Below are 20466 nucleotides of genomic sequence, written 5' to 3' on the forward strand. Positions count from 1 at the left end.
TTTTATTTTCTCCTTCTCTTCTCCTTCTCCTTCTCCTTCTCCTTCTCCTTCTCCTTCTCCTTCTCCTTCTCCTTCTCCTTCTCCTTCTCCTCCTCCTGTGTGCTGTACACTTGAAATGATAGGTTTCTTCTGTCTCTTTCCGTAATATGCACATCTTGCTCTTTACCTTTATTTCACACTTTTAGAGAAGAGAAATAAGATTACTTTTCTGTTTGTTATTACTAGATATCATTTCACCAAAGAGAAAGCTTCCCAAGAACTCCAGTGAAGCACTTTTGCACTCTACTTGCCTAAACAGCGATTCACCACTTGAAGAAGCTCTTGAATATTGTCACAGACACATGAACATTCCCTGAAATATTAGCACTGCTCATCTAAATATTATATTTAAAAACATTGCTTCCTTTTAAAAGGAGAATACAAATGCAGAATTCTAATATTCTAATGTTGATGTGATCCATCAACAATCAGTGATAGTGAAATCAGAGAAAGAAAGAGGATTCTGGTCCCAATTTCCAAGTCTAGGTTATACATTTTTACTTTAGAAAGACTTTCCAAGAAAAAGATGACAAATGGCTTGTTCTTTTGGGCCCATGAATTCTGGGGGTTTAGACTATGTTTAAAGTCTGAGGGGAAAGGTTCAATGATCCAGAACAACTGCTGTTTTCCACACTATCCTGATATGTCTGACTAAGCTCAGGTTTCCTTGTTCCTGGGCAAGTTTTCCACCCACCCGCGTAATGCTTGGAGAGCATATGGCAGCACCACCAAGAGCAGCAGCTTTCAAGAAAACAGTACTCTTGCTCTTTCTGCCAAATAAAGACAAGAAAATGCATCATAAAAAATCAAGTTTTATGATGTATCTTCTTTTACAAATATGTAAGAATGAAATTCACCTTCTGGTCAAATTTATACTCCTGGAATCTAGTCTAAACAGGTCATCAGGCTTTTCTTCATGGTGAAAAATAAGAATTAAATGCCATCAGAAGTCAGCCCATCCCATTGTAAAGTGGTTGGAACAAATTATCTACTATAAATTTTTATCTCTCCAAGATAGAGCTTAGACACTTTAATTTTAAGATCAGCCTTCAGAGACTGATTTATTGAAAAAAATATGAATATTGATCTAGTACCGATATCCAACTGTGATGGACAAAAACTCTCTTAACAGTTTAAAGTTAGAAAGTGTATGTTTATTCTATGCCGGGCAGCGTGCGGGATAGCTCCCAAATACACACTACACCTTCCAGGTGATTACAGAGTCTTTTTATCCATACAAGTATTGAATACACAAAATACAAATATATATTCATAATTTTGGTACATCCCATTCCTCGCTTTGTACGCTAATCACTCCAAAAGCTATTAAGCATGTGTAGTTTTTCCCTTGAAATGGGTTGGTGGTCCCTTTCATGGGGAGTGGTCCCAAAATGAGGAAGTAAATGAAGTCTTCCTCGTTCTGACCTTTCTACCTTTTCAATGCAAATATGACAAATGAAGTCTTGGTAGAACTCGCATTCCTTGTTTTCAATTGGTTTCAGAACAGAGGAGGCCCACAATTGTCTTATGTTCCTAAAAGCTATTTGTCAGTTTCTATATTCTTTATTATAAACCCAGCTAACAAAACACTGTGCTGACAAGCAATCAATTATTAGTTAACTACTAACTCCTAACTTCATCAAGGCCTACTCATTTATTATTATTATTTTAATTAACTCTAGTAAGGCTTATTTCTACTAAAATCTTAGCTCCTCTAAAATCTCTAAATTCCTTAAAGTTTACGTTTCAAGACCTAAACTTAAGAAAGTTGAGTCTTACTTTTACAGGGATCAAATTAGCAACATGATTATGTACTTTGGGGTACTATTAGGGTGAGATGATATAAAATTAAATCTTTTTAATGGTTTGCATAAGTTTTTTTTCCCCCCTAAGTTTCTCTTTTTCTTGAGATGTCAGGATGTTGTAAATGCACAATCTAAAAAAGGCTGCAGAACTGTGTGGTCATTGGAGGCTACAGCAGACTCATGAGGTTGCTGCCACGTATTCAATATTTTTCATTTTAATTGGTTATCAAGGAAAATTGGATTTTCAGAATAAGAATGATTTGTTGTTTTCAGTGCGGCTCACTAAATAGGTGTATAATTGTCAAGAATGGTTTTGTGTTCTGTCTCTAGAAATAATGAGTCTGCTCAAGTCTCATTTCTCTCTGTTACTTTTGTGGGTTCTCTCATATACTAATCCTCCAACACATTTTAATTGTGATCTGGCTCTGAATTCACCACATTAACTAAAAGTTCCGGATTTTTAAGCTTTACAAAACCTGTGATTTTTATTTCAAGGTTGCCTCATCAGCATTTCTAAACAGTTATGTGATATCTGATAAGGAATCATCTCCAAGAACAATTTGTCTTCCATATCATCAAACTTTTTTATAGGCTCCCATCACAAAGGAATGCTGTGTGCTTTTCAGACCGTCAGCACTTGCTGTGATTGAGAAGTGGATGATATTGTAATCTCAGAGTCAATGGGCAGCTGAAGTTGTTTTTTGAACTCCAAATATTCCTTTGATGTTAGTTTCTTAAGTGAAAACTTAGAAAAGGAACTTGCTATTGTAAGCATCTTTTTGACTCATGTAATCTGTTTTTATTGGTATATGTTGTCTGGCAGGTTTGTACTCTGGATTTAAGTGCAATCAGTTTTCCCTTCAAAAGTGTCTGTTTGTTGTTTGTGTATTGAACTCTCTGTTCAACAAAGAAAAGATTAACTTTTCCACATTACTGGAATAGCTTTCTTTTAAATTACACTCAAGCAGCAGCTCCACTTCTAGTATTTCATGTGTAAGGACAACTGATTGATGTTCCTTTTTTGATAAATTGTGTATTAAGTGAGGAGAGACACCCAAAGTCACACGCTCTGCCAAATTGTCAAATTCTATCAGATAATAGTTCATCATTTTTAACAAAACCAAACCCAAAACCAAACCAAAACCAAAACCAGAACAAAAACCCACTTAATTTCTTTGGTTCAGAAGCATTTTTGCATGATGAAGACATGTAATCATGACCATCAGTGTTCCTTCTTCTTATCAAAATTGAGGAAATGTATATGCATTTTGCTTGCTGCTTCTTTTCTTTTTTTTCTTTTAATAATTCATCTAGAAACTGTTATAGGAGGGGCTAACATGATATATGCAATGAAATTAGACTTTTATTAAGATATTTAAATCTATTTCTTCACAAAGTATGTATATATATATGTATGTATATCTTAATGAGAACTAATATTTAATCTCCTGTTATCTGCTGCCTCTAGATACATTTATCTGAGCAAATTAAACAGAGAGAGGATGGTGGCTCAGATTTGGATTTTAATCATTCACAGTAATAAATTGTCCTTCATCTAGTTTCAGATTATTTCCAAGAGTCCTCACCTGAATAATTCACAGGCATGTTTTGAAGCATAGCATAGACCAGACATTATTTATACAAGGTAATTTGGATGGGTCCAACCTGTTTTGGACACATAATTATACCACAATAGTTGAACTCCAGGTCTTCAGAGTTCAGTTATAATTTGTAAGTTTTTTGTGCTCAGTAAGTTTGATTTGGTTACCCACAGACCAGCCCCAGATCTTCCACTAGGCACTGCCCAGCCCTCATAGCTGTAAAAGGACATAGAACTCCACCTGATTGTCTGCTGCATCTGTGAGCAGCCAGGAGATGTTCTGGGTGAGATTAAAAGCTGTTTAGGTTCCATTAATTGTACACTTGCAAGGGTCTCAGATGATACCAGACTACTGTGTTTGGCCAACTGAGTGTGTTCTAGGAAGTTTTTTTTCTCAGGCTTTCATAGAATTTAGGACAGTTTAAAAAGGACTAAATTTAAGGTGCCTTTTCAGGAAAGGAATATATATTTGTAGGTTGGTATGAAGGCCATTTTGAGTTGTCTGTTTTTTCATAAGACTGTATCAATCTTACAAGTACTCTTCGTGTCCAGCAAATATATTCAGAAATGGGTGCCTATTCTGCAGATATTCAGTTATTAGTCTACTTATTGCATATAATGACTTCTCTTTCTAGGAATACAGACAGCATTACTAAGCTGTTGTTTTGCCAGTACACCATATCACTTGCAATCATATTAATGTAGCCAGATGTTATTTATATGTATGTAGGTCTCCTGCTTGCTTTGGGAGTTCACCTGTCCTGCCACTGGTACTCATCACTACTTTTGACGACAAGGTGAATTGCTGCTTGCAAGCCCTGCCACTTCCTTGCAGATTCTTTTTTATATTTACCTAAAGTTTCCCACTTGTGTGAGAGCCTGTGAGTATTGTGCCTGTGCCTTTTTCAATTCTTAGACGTTTTCCAGCTTTTCTACTAACTGCAGTGGCTCTGTTGCCAGCTGCTCCAACAGAGGTGCAATTGTAAACTGGTTGTTACATTGTCTACTTGGGTTTGTTGCTTTTTGCTAATGTCAGCATGGAATTGAATTGGAAGTTTTCTGGCAGTTTCGGGCTCTTTTATGCACACAGTGTTCCTGTCTCTTCTCATTTATTCATGTAAGTGAGGAAATGTGTTTAGTTGCATGAGGGTCTCCTCTGCTGTTTGAGACTTTATTTAGTTTAAATTAGGCATGGGATCTTCTGCTATCTTTGGGTAGGTGAATATCAAACATATAAGGCTTTGACTTATTATTTTTACCCTTTTCAGTTAGCAATTCCAAGAATTTATTGTCCGCATTTTTGACTGTGAAAATTTCATTTGTATCTTCTAGGATTCCTGCTCAACCCATACAACTCTAAAATTTGACAAACATGAGAGTAAAATGAGATAATATTCATGTTAAAGATATCTTCTTTAAATTCTGGAAGTTTGGAAGTGTCCCATAAGAACCTTTCTGTCCACATTTTTGTCTCAGTCTCTCACAGGTCTCAGTCCTTCATTTCAATGACTTATGGAAACTAATATTACTGACACCCCTGTCTTTCTCTCTTTCTTTTTTTACCCTATTTGAATTTCTCACAAATGGGTAAGATCAGGAGCCATCATTCACCTATTCCTTTATCTTAGCCTTGAGAAGACAATTGAACTTCAGTGCTTCCTGTATATCCTCTGCATCTTTGCTTTAAAAAGAAAATGAGTCCTTCCTCCTGCTGGGTTCCTATCCCCATCTACCCATTTTAGGATGAGTAAAAATAGGCCTCCTTGAATCTCCTAGCCCATCTCATGTGTATTGAAAATGTCATCTCATCTGTACTGAATTAATTCCTATGTTTGGAATATTTTATTTCATTCCTTATTAACAAATATTTTCATGACTGTATTGTTATCTTGAATGTATTATGCATATACATATGTATAGAGACAGATACAGTGTAAATTTGAAATGATTTGCAACTGGAAACAGGAAACAGGGTAAGGTGGATAGTGTAGGATTAACTCTAGCCCAGAATTAACCCTAAAGATAATATGTACTTTCCCAGTCCCACTGTATAATGTCCATTTTCTGTTAACTACCCCAAATTTCCTTCCCCTTCCCCTTTGTCTCATTTGTTTGATTTTTTTCTCATGCTTCCAGGGAGGAAATTCATGTTTGTATTCTTAGCTCCACTTGACAGCAACTGGAGTTATCACAAAATCATAAAGTTTGGGAAAAGGCCTCAGAGACAGTGCTTAATGTTAGTTGTATGCCAGGCAGGTAACTCCAACATGGAGAAGAGCACCCCTGGAGAGATATATGATAGACTGGGTGAGAGTAAGAATTCCCATGTTGTTTCATATCTGGTTCTTCAGGTACCACTTTATATGTGAGAGGCTATCAGGCCATTGCATTCCTGTTTCCTCATATTTCAGAAATATATTTTGGTTGTTAAGATTCAGCTCTATAAGCCTTACTTTTACTTTGACCTTTTTCAGAGCCCACACCATGTCATCTTCCACCTAATTAGCTTTTTCTTCAGAGATAGTTTGTGAGCGTGTCTCACTTCTCAAGTTTTAGACTCTAAGCCTGATTTGATGAGCTAATGATCCTATTAGTAGACTCAGCATGGTAGTGACATTTTCAGGAAGAGTATATAGGAAAAGATTGGGAAATAGTTTGCGCCTTACACATTGCTTATTTTCTGCATGTTCCATCCTTCAAAGAATCTGCATGATGACATTTTAAGGAAAATAGAATAAAAATATTTTATAACTGGGTAGCAACATTCTGCTGATTCTCAGTTTGCTTGTGAAAACTGCTCTTGAGGTCAGCATGTCTTGCTTCATTCCTAATTACCTAAGGAGTTTTTGGGTGTTTTTACTATTTACAAAATTTTGCGGTATTTGTTTTTATTTGAACTTAATTGTGACTGGAAATGTTCTTCCTATCTCCCATTACGCCAATTTTCCACAACAATTTTTATGAAAAATCAGGCTCTGACTGTAGCAGCTAAGCTGTGGCTTGAGCAGCTAAGAACACAATTGGTATTCTGGGATATGTTTCCAAATTTTAACTATTAGCTCTGCAATTAGAATGAGACAGTTTCCCTGTGGAAGACAGGAGTAGAAGTCAGAAGCTACAGGGAATAAAAAGATCTGGAGATAAATACAGGAGATATTTACTGCTTTGATAAAATCTGTGATTTTAATCAGTCTTCTACCACACTGAAATTCCACTTCTGAGCAGTGGTGAGGATATAGAGTGGGTACAATACAGAAACTATGATATGACATTCTCATGGTTAGCAGATATGAAAGTTGCAGCTGGATATTTTCTGTTCAAAAATATTAATATACTACCTACTGCTATTATCAATGTTATCAGAAAACCTAGTAAGTAACAAACATTTATATTAAATCCTTATGTTCACAGTTTCATCTGGTCATGATTTTTCCTAATTACTACTGTGAATGAAGGAGTAGTTATAATCCACACAGATTTTCACAAGAAAAATAATCTTAATGTGAATCTAAATTAGACCAGAGCATTGATGAATATGGAAAATTAATTAATTAATTGTCCAGTATTTTCAAGTGCCTGGCAATACTTATTGAGTAAAAGGCACTGGCTTATGACAGGTCCAGCTTTCCATGTTTCTAATGCAACTGTCTAATGCAACTATATTGCATAGTGCCAAAGCATCACAAAGAATTGGTACTATGATAACACACTTTCAATTCCAAAGGACTTTTAAGTTTCTGACATTAATGACTATATTTAATAGTCTTCTATTTTAAAGTCAATAGTGTAATATGAAAAAAGTAAGATGAGGCACTTTACCCTTCTTTCTTTAAAATGAACCTATTTAGATATTTTTAAAAATTGACTGAAAAAGAGAAATTGAAATCTTTTAATGGTCTAGTAATCTTAGAAGACCTCATCTTGTCTAAAATTACATTTTTCTCCTTTCTGTAGTCTTTATATCTTACACTGCACTGATAAATTTGTAGAGTTGTATTCAGACTGTTCCCCAGACAGCTTGTTTGCAAGTACTTTAATATGACTGACTATGTACTTCATCTTTTGGACTTGCACTTTGCCTATCCTCTGTGCTACTTCAATGTCTCATGAACAAATAGAAATCTGTGTAAAAACAAGACAAAACAACAACAACAAAAACAACAAAAACAACAACAACAACAACAACAACAACAACAACACACTTCTCTAGCTTGTCTCTTTTTTTTTTTTTTTTTTTTAATCTTAAATCTATTTTCTACACCTTTTCCCTTGAATTTTCTTTAACTCTTGGTCTAATATTGCACACTTGCTAGATTTACTCTTTGGAATAGTACTCAAGGTCTTCTCAGTTCACTTGTCTTCCCACATAATTTACTTCTATTGTATGTTTCTCTTCCAGAACACCTAGAGAGCTCTTCGACCTTTTATTTCACTCTTCTTTTCAACCTGAAGCCTTTCACATATGAACTCGTTATTACCTGGCACAATGCTAACATTCACAGAAGCATATAATAGAATGACTTGGGAGGGGACCTTAAAAATCACCTAGTTCCAACCCCTCACCATAGGCAAGATTGCCACCCACTAGACCAGCTTGCTCAGGGCCACATCCAACCTGGCCTTAAGCACTTCCTGGGATAGTGCAGCTATGACTTCTCTGCACTACCTCCTCCAGTGATTCATCACCCCCCCAGTAAAGAATTTATTTCTAACCTGTAGCCTAAATCTCTCTTCTTTTACTTTAAAACTGTTCCATCTTGTCCTATCACTATCTGTCTGTGCAAAAAGTTATTCTCCATCGTTCACCTAAGTTCACTATAAGTGATGAGACATCCTCAAGCTTCTGTTCTCCAGGATGAACTTTCTCAGTTGTCTTCATAGGAGAGGTGCTACAGCCCTTTGACCACCTTTGTGACCTCCTCTGCCTCTGCTCTAAGAGATCCATGTCTGTTCTGTTTTGGAGGGCTCCAGCTGGGGTCTCACAAGGGCAGAGCAGAGGGGCAGAATCCCCTTCCCTGATATGTGGCCACTCTGCTGTTGATGCAGCCCTGGATGCAGTTGGCCTCCTGGTCTGCAGCTGCACATTGCCAGGTCATGCCCAGAATTTCCTCCACCAGAATCTCCCAAATCCTTCTCCACAGGGTGATCTCAATGAGTTCATTACTCAGTCTCTATTGATGCCTGGGACAGCCCCAGCTCTGGTGCACCAGCCTGGATGTAGGACTTGTTGAATCTCCTTAGGTATATGTGGGTCCTGCTTATCGAGCTTGTCCATGTCACCTGGCTGGCATTGCTTCATTCTGTTGAGACAACTGCACATCTCAGCTTGGTGTCATCTGCAAACTTGCTGTCATCATGTTTCTCCAATCCTTTGCTTGTTTCTTCTACTCTTCTCCACTTTGCCCCAAACCTGAAGCACTGCAGGGAGTTTTTTTACCCTTGTCCAAGAAGGACCCAGTTATCTGCTATCATCTCTGCAATATTTGTGCAATTATTTTCAATACTTTATGAAATTAAATATGGACTAAACATTGTTTAATATACTAATAAAATTGTCACATATTTTAAAAATTGAAGTAATTCTCCTTTATTTAGTTATTAAATCTCTTTCTTTCTGTATCTGTGCTTTTCAGTAAATGGGAATGGGCATTTAGGAAAGAGGGAGTATGACAAAGTGTTGTTGAAGATTTGCTGTTGATAAGCTTTATAGCTAGCTCATCCAGCATTTTATTTCATATTTCAGATACAGTAGATATATCTCCATGCAACTTTACAATCAATTTTAGCAAGACATCACTCCAAATATTTTTTAAATTTACTTGTATTATACACTATGAAATAGTCTTTGCAAAACCTACTGAAGGTTTGCAGTTTTGTAGGATCATTTTTCTCATACCTTCTTTGTTCTTGAAGTATTCAAATCATGTTCAACATTTTTGCAATGTAAAAGAAAGCAGCTTAGTTTTTATAAAGATCTATTTATTCTCTTCTAAATCTGGCACATCTGATCACATTTATCAATTTTGTCTTATAGTGTAAATGAAAATAAAATCAGAGAACATGATCTTTACTTTTACTATTCTTCCAGCTGTACCATTACTTAGCATGATATGTGGATGGAATTAGAGCAAATTTATTAAGATTATTAACAAATAGTTGTAAAATCAATCCTTCCATGGTGCTTTTCAATTATGTAATTACCTTATTCATTCTCTCTTCACTTCATTTTCATAAATGATGCCTCATCATATATTATTCTAGATGTATTTGTCTAATCATAGTGCTTCAAAATTTTGATTGTTAACTGGAACCCCACTGTGCTGGATGCTGAATGTATGTGGATCAATAAGGAAGCAAACCTGCCTCTACTATGAAAAATATAAGAATAAGATGAAATACAACATATTGACACAAACAGATTGGATAAAAAAACACAAAAGGAAACCAATTTTCCCTATTTTATGAGCATTACCTTAGTTTACAATTTTTATTTTGAGAATGTGCATTTTATTTTTAATTGACTCATGTCTGGTCTGAGAAACAGACAAAAAAAACCTGCATTGGTTTTACATTTTAAAAAAGTATGACTAGTTGTTGCTTATGCTTTTAAATCTACAGGTATGAACTCTGATGCACATAAAAAGAACTTTTGCATTAAGAGGACATTGTCATTGCCATAATTGGCATGGTTTTGGCTGCATTTTGCTTGTGTGTCTTCAGCTAATGACTTTCTGGTCTATGCCATTCTACTAAAGGGACAGGAATAAGCCAAATGTTGGTCTATACTTGAGCTACTTTGGGAAAACAGATATTTTTGACGTGTCTTTTAAATGTTATTTTATTTCACAGTATTATTTTTTGCTGGAGATACTCTAAGCATGTTTTATCTTAATATTTTCTGAATTTGAAAGTATATTATAATTCTTACTTCTAGACCACTACTTCCAGTTCTGTGTATGCTTTTAGACTTGTATTCATGGGCCCAATATGGTTAAAGACATGGCCTGGATTTTGGTAGCAGAGGGGCCACAGAGGTACTTTCTGTGAGAAGGTGCTGGAAGCTTCTGCCATGTCCAGCAGGGCCATTCCTGATGGCTCTGAAGATGAACATGCTGCTGGCCAAGCCTGGGACTATTGGAGACATTTGGTAGTTCCCCTGTGATAACATATTTAAGAAGAAAATAAAAAAAAGTTGGGTATGCATTTTCTCTAGCCAGAGAAGAAGAGGAGGTGAGAATATGCAAAAGAAACTACATGGAGACACCAAGGTCAGTGAAGAAGGAGGGGCAGGAGGTGCTCCAGGTGCCAGAATTGAGATTCCTCTGCAGGCCACGGTGAGACCATGGTGAAACAGCTGAAACCCTGCAGCCCGTAGGTCCATGAGGAATGCAAAGATCCACCTGAAGCCCATGGGGATCCATGGAGGATCCAGAGATCCACCCACAGCCCATGGGGAAGGTGCTCACACTGGAGCACCAACACCAATGACAATCCACAAACATTGCTCTTCTGAATTCTGTACAGACCACACTTTGGAAATTGCCATTAGGATGTACTGTGTGATCTTTGTCATGCTTCAGATCAAGGTGAGGAAGTGGTGAGTATAACTCTGGAAATGCAATCTGTTTTAAGCACTGATTATTATAGAAACAGCACGGAAAACTTTGGCTCATTTGGACATCCCTGCATGAATACTCATTGTGGATGACTCCTCTCAGGCATAGAATATGTTAGGGAGGGGTGGGAAAGGAGCAAGGTCAAATCTAAGTGTTATGCTTGCTCACAAGTAGAGTTTTTTTAGGTATGGGAAATTATAGTTTGTTTGCTATCCACATTAAATCAAAAGCATATCTTTGCTCTATATATCTAGAGTTAGCTATTGGATATTGTAGCTGCTCAGGACAATTGGTGTTCCTGTCAATTTTCCAAATAATCCATGCCATTAAAATGATGAGACTGTCATCTCCACTGGTTGGTGGCAGAGGATTTGGCTCTTGAACAGCTGTATTAATCCAATTTTAGTTTTTCACAGTTTGTGAGATCTCTGTCCCTGTGGCCCATATACCAGGAGTTAAAATGGTTCCCTGGAAACCCATCTCTGCAGTCAGTTAAACCCAAGATGTTTAAAATGAGACAGTTGGACTCAATGAATTGCATGTTTCTGTGTAACTTTATTTTGTCAGGGCTTATTTGACTAGCTGTACACGTTGGCAGCTGCTGACAGACAAATACGATATCAGTGGTCTAAACAGTTTGATTGTTTTAACAGCAAAAAATGGATTGTACTTGATGCATTTTTCAAGTATTTCAAACTAAACACTCCACACTACAGAAATATGCCTGATGCATTCACAAAACCTATATGCAGTAATTGAAAATATTCATCATCATTCCCCATTTCCTCTCTCATCTCAGTTCTGTTTTGTGAAGATTTTTTTATCAGAGATAAACTGTAATGTGGTGTTTTGGATACAAGTAATGATAGAAAGAGAATTATATGGAAATCTGTTATCAATTTCAAAAAGATAGGATACCTCATTTTAATGGGAAATGTAAATTTGAGACTGGATCTCCTATATCCCAAGCAAAGTTCTAATCCAGATTGTGGTGTATGACCATAACCATTCCTATACAATTTTACTTTCAGACATCTGGTTTAATAACTCATATTTGCTTCAAATAAAGAATTAAAATATATATAAATTTAAATAACTGGGGCATTGAGATATTTTCTGCTTTGCTTCATCCACAGTCTGTTTGGCCTGTGTCACAATTAGAGAGTAACAATACTGTAAATTTGCCAAAGTATCTTCAAAACAACTTCATCATATATACAACTGCTTTATTGACTGTATGAGAGCCACTGCTTCCCCACCAAAACTAGTGCTTTAAGAGGAAAGATGCCATACACTAGGTCAAGTTAGGAATTGGAGATCCCTCTCTATAAAACACACCAGAGACTTCAGTACAGACAGATGAACATTGAGGTATCTGAAAGTGTGTCAGAAAACATACTTTAGAACAGTAGTCTATCAACCCAGAAAAAAATTATTGTCTCACCCCTTCAAGCCAAACTCTCAGTGGTGTTCCTAAGCTGCAGTCCTGCCATCAGTGCTATAAAGTCATCAAAAGTGGTATGTTGCTAAAACATGTTATTTCTTTCTATTACAAAAACGAACAGGCTTGAATTTATGCCATTCACTTAAAATTAACCTCAAAATGTTAATCCAATCTTGTTCTTTGATTTTTAAAATTCTAACGGTTTCTCAGATATCTCCAGCAAACTACTGGCTTTTTGTTTGCTTTGTTTTGACCTAACCAGTGAGATTTGTTAGAGAAATAAAATCTAAGAGATTATATTGTATTTCTAACTCACCCTTTCTTCTGCTTGTCCATAATTTTTTAACCTGTCCACCAAGTTCAATGAACTTTGACACAGACACAGTAATTTCAAAGATGCTCTGTTCCTAGACATATTGTGAAAAAAAAACATCTAAATACTTGAGAGAGAGCATACAGCTGTCTGCAGTATGACCTCAGCCCCTGTCAAACAGCAGGGAATACACATAGAAGGACTGCATTTAAAACTTCAACCATCAGATAAATTTTATGTCAAAGTCATATCTTCCTAGACAGCACTGGAAACAGCTCCATAGGAAATGAAAATATATGGTGTTACTTGTTCATGGAAATATTGTTTCTACATTTAAAAATTACAGAATTGCATCTAGCTGGGATGTTGGCCTCAGCAGCACTTACAGAAAGTAAAAGCTGCCCTGGACCAAGTCCTGCAGGGCAACCTGCTGCTGGCTGATCTACAGGTTCCTGGACAGTGTACCGGGGCTCCACCAAACACAGGAGGACTCTCGTGCTGACAAAATCTATGTGGGTTTGTTGAGGACAAGTCGAAGGACAAAGGAAGTGGGAACAGGAGCAGGGAAACAACCACACACAGGGGGAAACAGCTCCAAGAGCAACTGGGAACGGAGGGACCACGGTATTTAACTGGGAAGGGATTAGGAGTGGTTGGGGTACAAGCCATCCAATGGGAAAAGGGTACAGGGGAGGAGCAGGGATGGAGTCACATAAACTGGACCAATGAAGGAGAAGGGAAGGAGTAGTTTGCTGAGGGAACCAATGGGAGTAATGAGAACAGGGAATTTTCTAGAACCTGGGGAGAAGATAAGCATGAACTGACCGATCATAGACGTGCTCATCTGCATGGGGAAGCAGGGAACTCTGGGGAAATGTTCTTATTTAAACAAATGCAGTTTCCCATGGCATTCCTGAACTGTTCTCCCCAGGGGCACATCCCACAAGAAAGCATCAGCCTTAGGCTGTGGGAAACAGTGTACTGAGGAGAGACACCAGGGGAGACAGGCCATGATGGCAAGAGTGGGGTCATGGGAATTAGTAGTCTGCTAATAGAACCATCCTATATTTGATCAAGTTTCTGATTCTTGTTCTCAGTTGGTTTGGTACCTATTACAAACAAGGTCATGTTCTGAGTTCACATTTGTGATTGGACCTTTGCCCTTGGATGTTCCTGTACCTGGCTATGTTTGCCACACCCATGGGTCTTTGGATCCTGCCCACCATACTGTGTGGTTTCCACATTTGTCATTTTTGTTATTAAAGTTTTTATTTTCTGGGCAGAACCATCGTTCCCATCCCTTATTTCACCAGATTCCTCTGGCCAAGCCAAATAAAGGGGTCACAGTGAACTCCAGTCTGTGATAAAAAAAGTTTCTTTAAAAATATTTCACTTGTACATTTCACTGTATTACATTTTTTAAAACACCTAACACTACGTTTCTGTGTTTACATTCTCATTGGTTTTTTTTTCTGTTTCTCAAGAAACTTAGAAATATTTGGTTCATACTCAACACCTGGATATGGACCTGTAGAAGCCAGAATAAGTTTTCCTTGCATTTTTTGGCTTCTAAGGTATCTGAACACTTACATTCTGTTGCCTTTCCTACATTAGCACTAAGGGAGTTGTTTTTGAGATTAACTTTACCATTGATGTCCTGTTTTCTATAAACGATCCTGAATCACCTTTACGAGATCTGTGCCATGCTGTGAACCTAAGTGTTGCAATCTGGACAGCTATTTGCCTTCTAAGCCACAGCCAAAGTTTTCAAGTTAATAGCATATAATTAATGAACAGGAAATCCTTCTATCTTGCACTGAGTTAACTTTTTTTCTAGACTGTGAATTCATAATGGACAGCCAACAAAACTCAGGGAAAAAAAAAAAAACAAAAAACAAAAAGGGAACAAAGAAAATTAAGGTCAGGAATTTTGCTCAGTGCAGATGGAGCATATCTTCATACAGAACATCCTGAGGCAATCTATTCAACAGGCCACCCCATCTGATGAAGTACATAATTGTCCTGAATTTTAATATGATAAGTCTGCTTTTAAGTCTTGTTTATGCTTTAGTACTTGAATATATGGCAGAATCACAGTGGGCTTCTTAATCTACCTTAATTTATTGATCATGCATAGGAAAAGGAGAGCAGACAGAGGTCCTCACCCTTACAATACTGAGTGAAGTACCAAGTTCAATGTCTGGGAAAGGATATTACACAAATTGCAGAATAATTAGAATGAGATATCCACAATAAAATAACTTTTACTGTAGCCAAACATCAAAACACCTACAGAGCAGGGTGGACTCTTTATATACACCTGTAGTGCATCATGTGTTTCTTTGCAGCCAAAACACGTCTCTGTTCCTTCTAACCAAACTTGCACAGAAGCAGCTGTTCCCAAACCACCCTTGTGACATAATTCCATTCTATGTCTGAAGTCATTATCATAGTCCTGTTGCCATGACAACAAAACATTCTCTGTTGCTAATGCATACGTCTCAGAAACAATTAGAGAAGTACCAGTATCCCCAAATTGACTTCAATTAGAATAGTTCAAAAATTAGTCTCTAATACCATACATTGGGGGAAAGTTTGTGATAAATCTTTTCTTTAATAAATTATTCCAGGCAGAAGTAGTTTGTTTCAGCTATATTCCTCCTTTATAGCTCTTAACTTTTTAGTTGAACCTAAGAAAAATATGTGAAATCAACAATTCTATTCTTACTACTTCAGAACATGCAATTATCACATTTAATCAGGAAGTCTTAAAAGGAAAGTGAACATTTCTTGCTAAATGCCTTGCTTCTCCTTCTGAATATTTTAAAATGTTCAGATCTAGAAAGCTTTAGGTTCTTATTGCAATATTTTTTTCACCTTGCATTACAGTGCTAAGATGGGAATTCACTACAGGATGCATATGATAATACAAATCTATCCCATCATAAAAATGGGGATCATTTGCCACTAAGTTTACAAGCCTCATTCCACATAATCTTTATCCCAACTAAATTTTAATGATATGATTTTCAGATTTTTTATCTCATCTTTTCTACTAGTTTTTATACTAATTTAATTTGATGGTGATAATAGAGACAATACAACAAACTAGTTTTAAGGTTGGTGGGACTATAACCCTTCCAGAAGTGTTTTGCCAAGCCAGTGGGTCCTTTCTAGTCCTGCACTCCTGTACAATTACGATGTTTTTACATAGCATGAAGTGGAAGCAGAAAATGTTTAGGATTCTGAGCTTTATATATGTAACCAAACATTACAGATTCACCAAATTAAAAAAATATTCTTCAAACAGAATTTGTTGTATGATCAGTCCTGCCAAAGTTGCTGGTTCTGTGTTACTCCATTTGCTTTTCTGAACTCCTTATTTGACAGGTGTCGCTTTAACAGCATGAAGCTCTCATTTTACAGAGCAGGAAGTGTAACTGTCTTTAAACTAATTTCTTGTTTATTTAAAAACATGTTCCATGTGAAACATTTTTGTTCCTTTTTGTAAGTGGAAAAAGCCATCATTCAAAAACAAGTATTGAGAAAAGTTCACTCCTTCAAAAACATTTTAACAAATATAAGATAAAAACACAAAGACCCCCCCAAGCAGTATATCTTTCCTTTATTTTTTTTACATACAATAACAATAATGATGGTATTATAACTATTGCAATTTAATGTGCTGTTCAAACTGCATTATTTTATATGCACTCAGTGGTTGAAAAAATCACAATTGCTAGATTTGGTAGAGTTGAAAAATGATAGTATTAAGCACTAATTGCTTCCTAACTCAGTAATTTCTCTAAGATGCAATTAGATGAAGAAATGAGGTCTTCACAAAGAAAATGGGGTGATTCCAAATACCCCTCAGCAAAACTGATTTTTGCACATCTGTGATAAAAATCTAAAAATCCTTCATCAGCTGAAAGAAGGTGGATCTAAGCTCAGTCTCACTTTGTAGCTGAAATGTGCATCACTCTGGTATAGATTCAGCCCATAAAAACAGCACCCATAATGGCATAGAAAAAATCCATGTGTTCTTGAGACATCCCAAGAAATTAGAAAAAGGATGATCCATTTTTTTCATAATTTTGCCATTTTTGAGGACACAGGAGTCTCAAAAATAAGAACGAGTTCAAAAGATCTAGTGACCCCAGAAATCTATTAACAGCTTTAAAAGATGAGATCTCTGTACCATGGCCACATCAAACCAGTCATTGAAATCAGATTCTTCGGGGCAGGTCATCTGGTGGGAAATGACATGGAACTTTCACAGTTCAAAGATGTATGTGGCTGCGTACAGGCAACATTTGAGGAAAAGTAATTCTTTAGGTACTATCAAACACTTTTTCAGATTTTGTGAAATCTGCAAGTCCCTCCTTTGAATGCATCTGGACCTCTGCCAGAGTCTTAATTTTGAGTCTCATTTAGGGGACTAGCCCTAATTAAGGACCCATTTAGAGTCCTCTAAGAACATATCACCTGAGTAAATTCACTCAGGTGACACTGAGCAATTTGACATAAAAATCCCACTCTGACCATCTTCTCTAAAGGCTCTATCTTGCACTAGACTTCTGAAGGTTTATAGAAGATTTGTATACAAAACAATCTTTGGCTGCTTATTCCAGGGCTGGATAAATGGCATTATGTCCCTCATAGGTTTTACAGGTACACTACCCATCAAGGGTCTCACCTAAGTAAAGAATCTTAAGCTCCTGCTGTGCATGGCTTGGAATTATTTTTAAGATATGAGCATTAGGATTCATCTTCTCTCTCCTTGTAGTTCCCTCTTACCTAATTTAGACACCTGACTACTCAATATTTTCCATATATTTTATTATTAGCTCATGCACTGCCTTTGGAGTCTGAACAGATGTTTTGGGATAATATACACTTGTTACCCTCAAGGAACTAAAACTGAGTGTTAAATATCCAGAGAAATAATTTTACAGATAGTTTATTTCTTCTTTTGTGATAGGCAATAGAAAACATATGAAATAATATTACAGCAAAAATATTAGCAAGGCTGTTTGACAGTCCCCTGATATATGAGTAGACCACAATGCTGCAAATTATACAATCTTAATTTTTATTCTTTTATTAAAGATGCAGTTAAGCTTAACAAGCAATGAGTCTCTTTGTATTTGTTGTGGGTGCCTGAGAATTAACAAATTGGGTCTGTGGCTGGTAGCAGGGAAGATGACTGTTTCTGCTGAAATTTTTGCTGGATTATTAATTCACACAGCTGATGTTCCTTTCTCCTGGAGATGTGGGAGGCTGAAGAGCAGGACATTTAGATACTGTTGACTATGTCTATTTTAGCTAGTATAGTGCAAAAGAAGGTCACTGGATCAAAGCAACTAAAACCACAGACCACATGTGGATCATGTGGTTCCAGCAGAGAACCTGTGGATGCCCCAACCCTAGAAATGTTCAAGGCTGTTGGTCTCAGATTCAGTCAAAGAGAGAAACAGAAAGTTTCTAACCAGGCAGAAGCCTGGGAATCTGTTGGAAAAGAATGTAAATAAGGGTTTTTATCTCTTGTTGTTCACATTGTTTATAGTTAAGTTCTACCACTGTGTGCCATGTACTCTGCGCCAATGGTGTGGGCTGTTTTCACTTCAGGACCAATGGAATTAGCCTGGACAAAGCTCTGTATAAAGAGTGATGCATTTTAAATAAATCGGAGTTTTACTCTCAGCAGCCTTTTAACTCAATCTCTACATTCCCGTCCTGCCTCAACAGTGTTACAAGGCCAGGTTGAAAGGGGCTTTGAGCAACCTGTGCTAGTAGAAGGTGTGTCTTCCTGTGACAGGGGGATTGGAACTAGATGATCTTTAAATCTCTTCCAACCCAAGCCATTCAATGATTTTCTGACATAGAAACATTGGATTATATTAATTTGAGACTGGAAAAAATATTCACAAACTTCGGTTCAAATCTGGCTGAAAGATTAGTGTTTGGGACTTCATGTCCTCATCAGGGGTTGAAACATATTTTCATACATTTGAAAGTGATCATCCATATCTGTTTCCTAAGACAGAGCACTTACTCATGTGTACCAAATCATCTCTGAAATGGAAACTATGCAATAGATGTGGTTTCTGGAGTTTTGTGTCAGAACTACATTTTTGCTCCATCCTAAAAACTAATACTGGTCCAGCTTTTGATGAATATATTTTATTTACTGATCTAGAAAGAACTGCAGCTGGTATTCTCTCAAGACAACCACAAAAATATTGCTCCTTTTTCCAACTTTTGCAGTAGAAGTATTCCTGGTCAGAGCAAAGTCACCTCTGGCAATTTGGAAATGATACTTAACAACAACACTGAATGGTAGAATAATGTTCAAGATATGAATGATGAGGTGACAGAGGTGTGCCTAGAGTAAACAAGTAGTTTCAGTGCCTGTTTCTCCTATACTGAATATACTTTGAAGAATTTAATACTTTTCAGTAGCTCTTGTAATGATAGATTTTGTTTCCTAATTATTTTGATGTCTCATTCTTCTAACTCATGATAGGTCTGTTTTAGTTCCCAGAGCAGTCAAGATGGATGGCTCTTTGTCAGAAGAGTTCTACATAACCTTATACTAAATGCAACCTACATAGATAGAATATGAACTTTGGATGACTTACTTCATCAAAGTAAACCAAAGAAGTGTTTTCAAGGGAGCAGGCACCATTACTATTATTATTATTATTATTATTATTATTATTATTATTGTTATTGTTATTGTTGATTGTTGTTGTTTGTTGTTGTTATTGTTATTGTTATTGCTTTATTTTATTTTATTTTTTAATTTTTATTATTACATAATTTTATATGATATTTGTACAGATTACTGCAATGTTTTATTGTGATCTTAGGAATTTATAATAGGAATGACAATTAATTCCTGGAAATTATTTTGCTCTTGTGCTTTGAATCATTACTTTTTACCAAATTGTCCAGGCGCAGTAGGTATCAAAAGTCTCAGGATCAATAACATGAAACCATAAACTCCACAAAAAGTTTGTGGTGGGCAGTACCCAAAGATATAAGTTATATCAGATTGCTCTTCAAAAGTAGTTAAGAGTTTATTTGCTTAACAAAAAAAATCCTAATTCTTTGTTAATTCCTTTTGAAGTATTCACAGAATTGTAATATAAAACATTTATAAAGGAAGCCTGAAATGTTTAAAAATGTCTCCAAAATGTATCGCAGGACAACTATTGAGATCAATGCAACCTCAACTGAGAGAGGAATTGTGTCAAAGGATTTCACACTGGATACAGATTTATTCCTGTGCATCTCCACCTGGCATTTCTGCAAGTCACTAAGAAGAACTCAAAAGCAGGGTGTGAATAGAATCACAGAGATTGTCATTCTCCTTATCTGGAAAAAAATTGGTGGTGATAGGAGCAGAAAAAATAAAATCAAGAAGATTTTGGGGTTTTTAATTTTGTTTCCTTTCTTTTCCTTCCCGTTTCATCATCCTTCAGAGCCAAAGCTTATAAAATTAATGCAAATTTCTAGCTAAATTCCCAGTTGAAAGTGTGGATGAGATGTGAGAATTAAAATGATGAGGGACTTGGAACAACAGGTTTACAAGTACCTATGCTGTGTCCATTGAGATGGTGAACACAGGAAACAATCCCCTTTGA

General features: G+C 36.5%; 1 long non-coding RNA gene across 1 annotated transcript in view; it reads left to right on the plus strand.

Annotated features, from left to right (window-relative positions):
* Positions 1-19389, plus strand: part of LOC144246017 (uncharacterized) — an 81627-nt gene extending 62238 nt beyond the window's left edge. The window contains exon 3 of the long non-coding RNA XR_013339623.1: positions 19355-19389. This is a non-coding gene — a long non-coding RNA (uncharacterized LOC144246017). The remainder of the gene's footprint in view (positions 1-19354) is intronic.
* The last annotated feature ends 1077 nt before the right edge of the window (positions 19390-20466 follow it).

This window comes from Lonchura striata, chromosome 3 (genome assembly GCF_046129695.1).
Source record: "Lonchura striata isolate bLonStr1 chromosome 3, bLonStr1.mat, whole genome shotgun sequence".
NCBI lineage: Eukaryota > Metazoa > Chordata > Aves > Passeriformes > Estrildidae > Lonchura > Lonchura striata.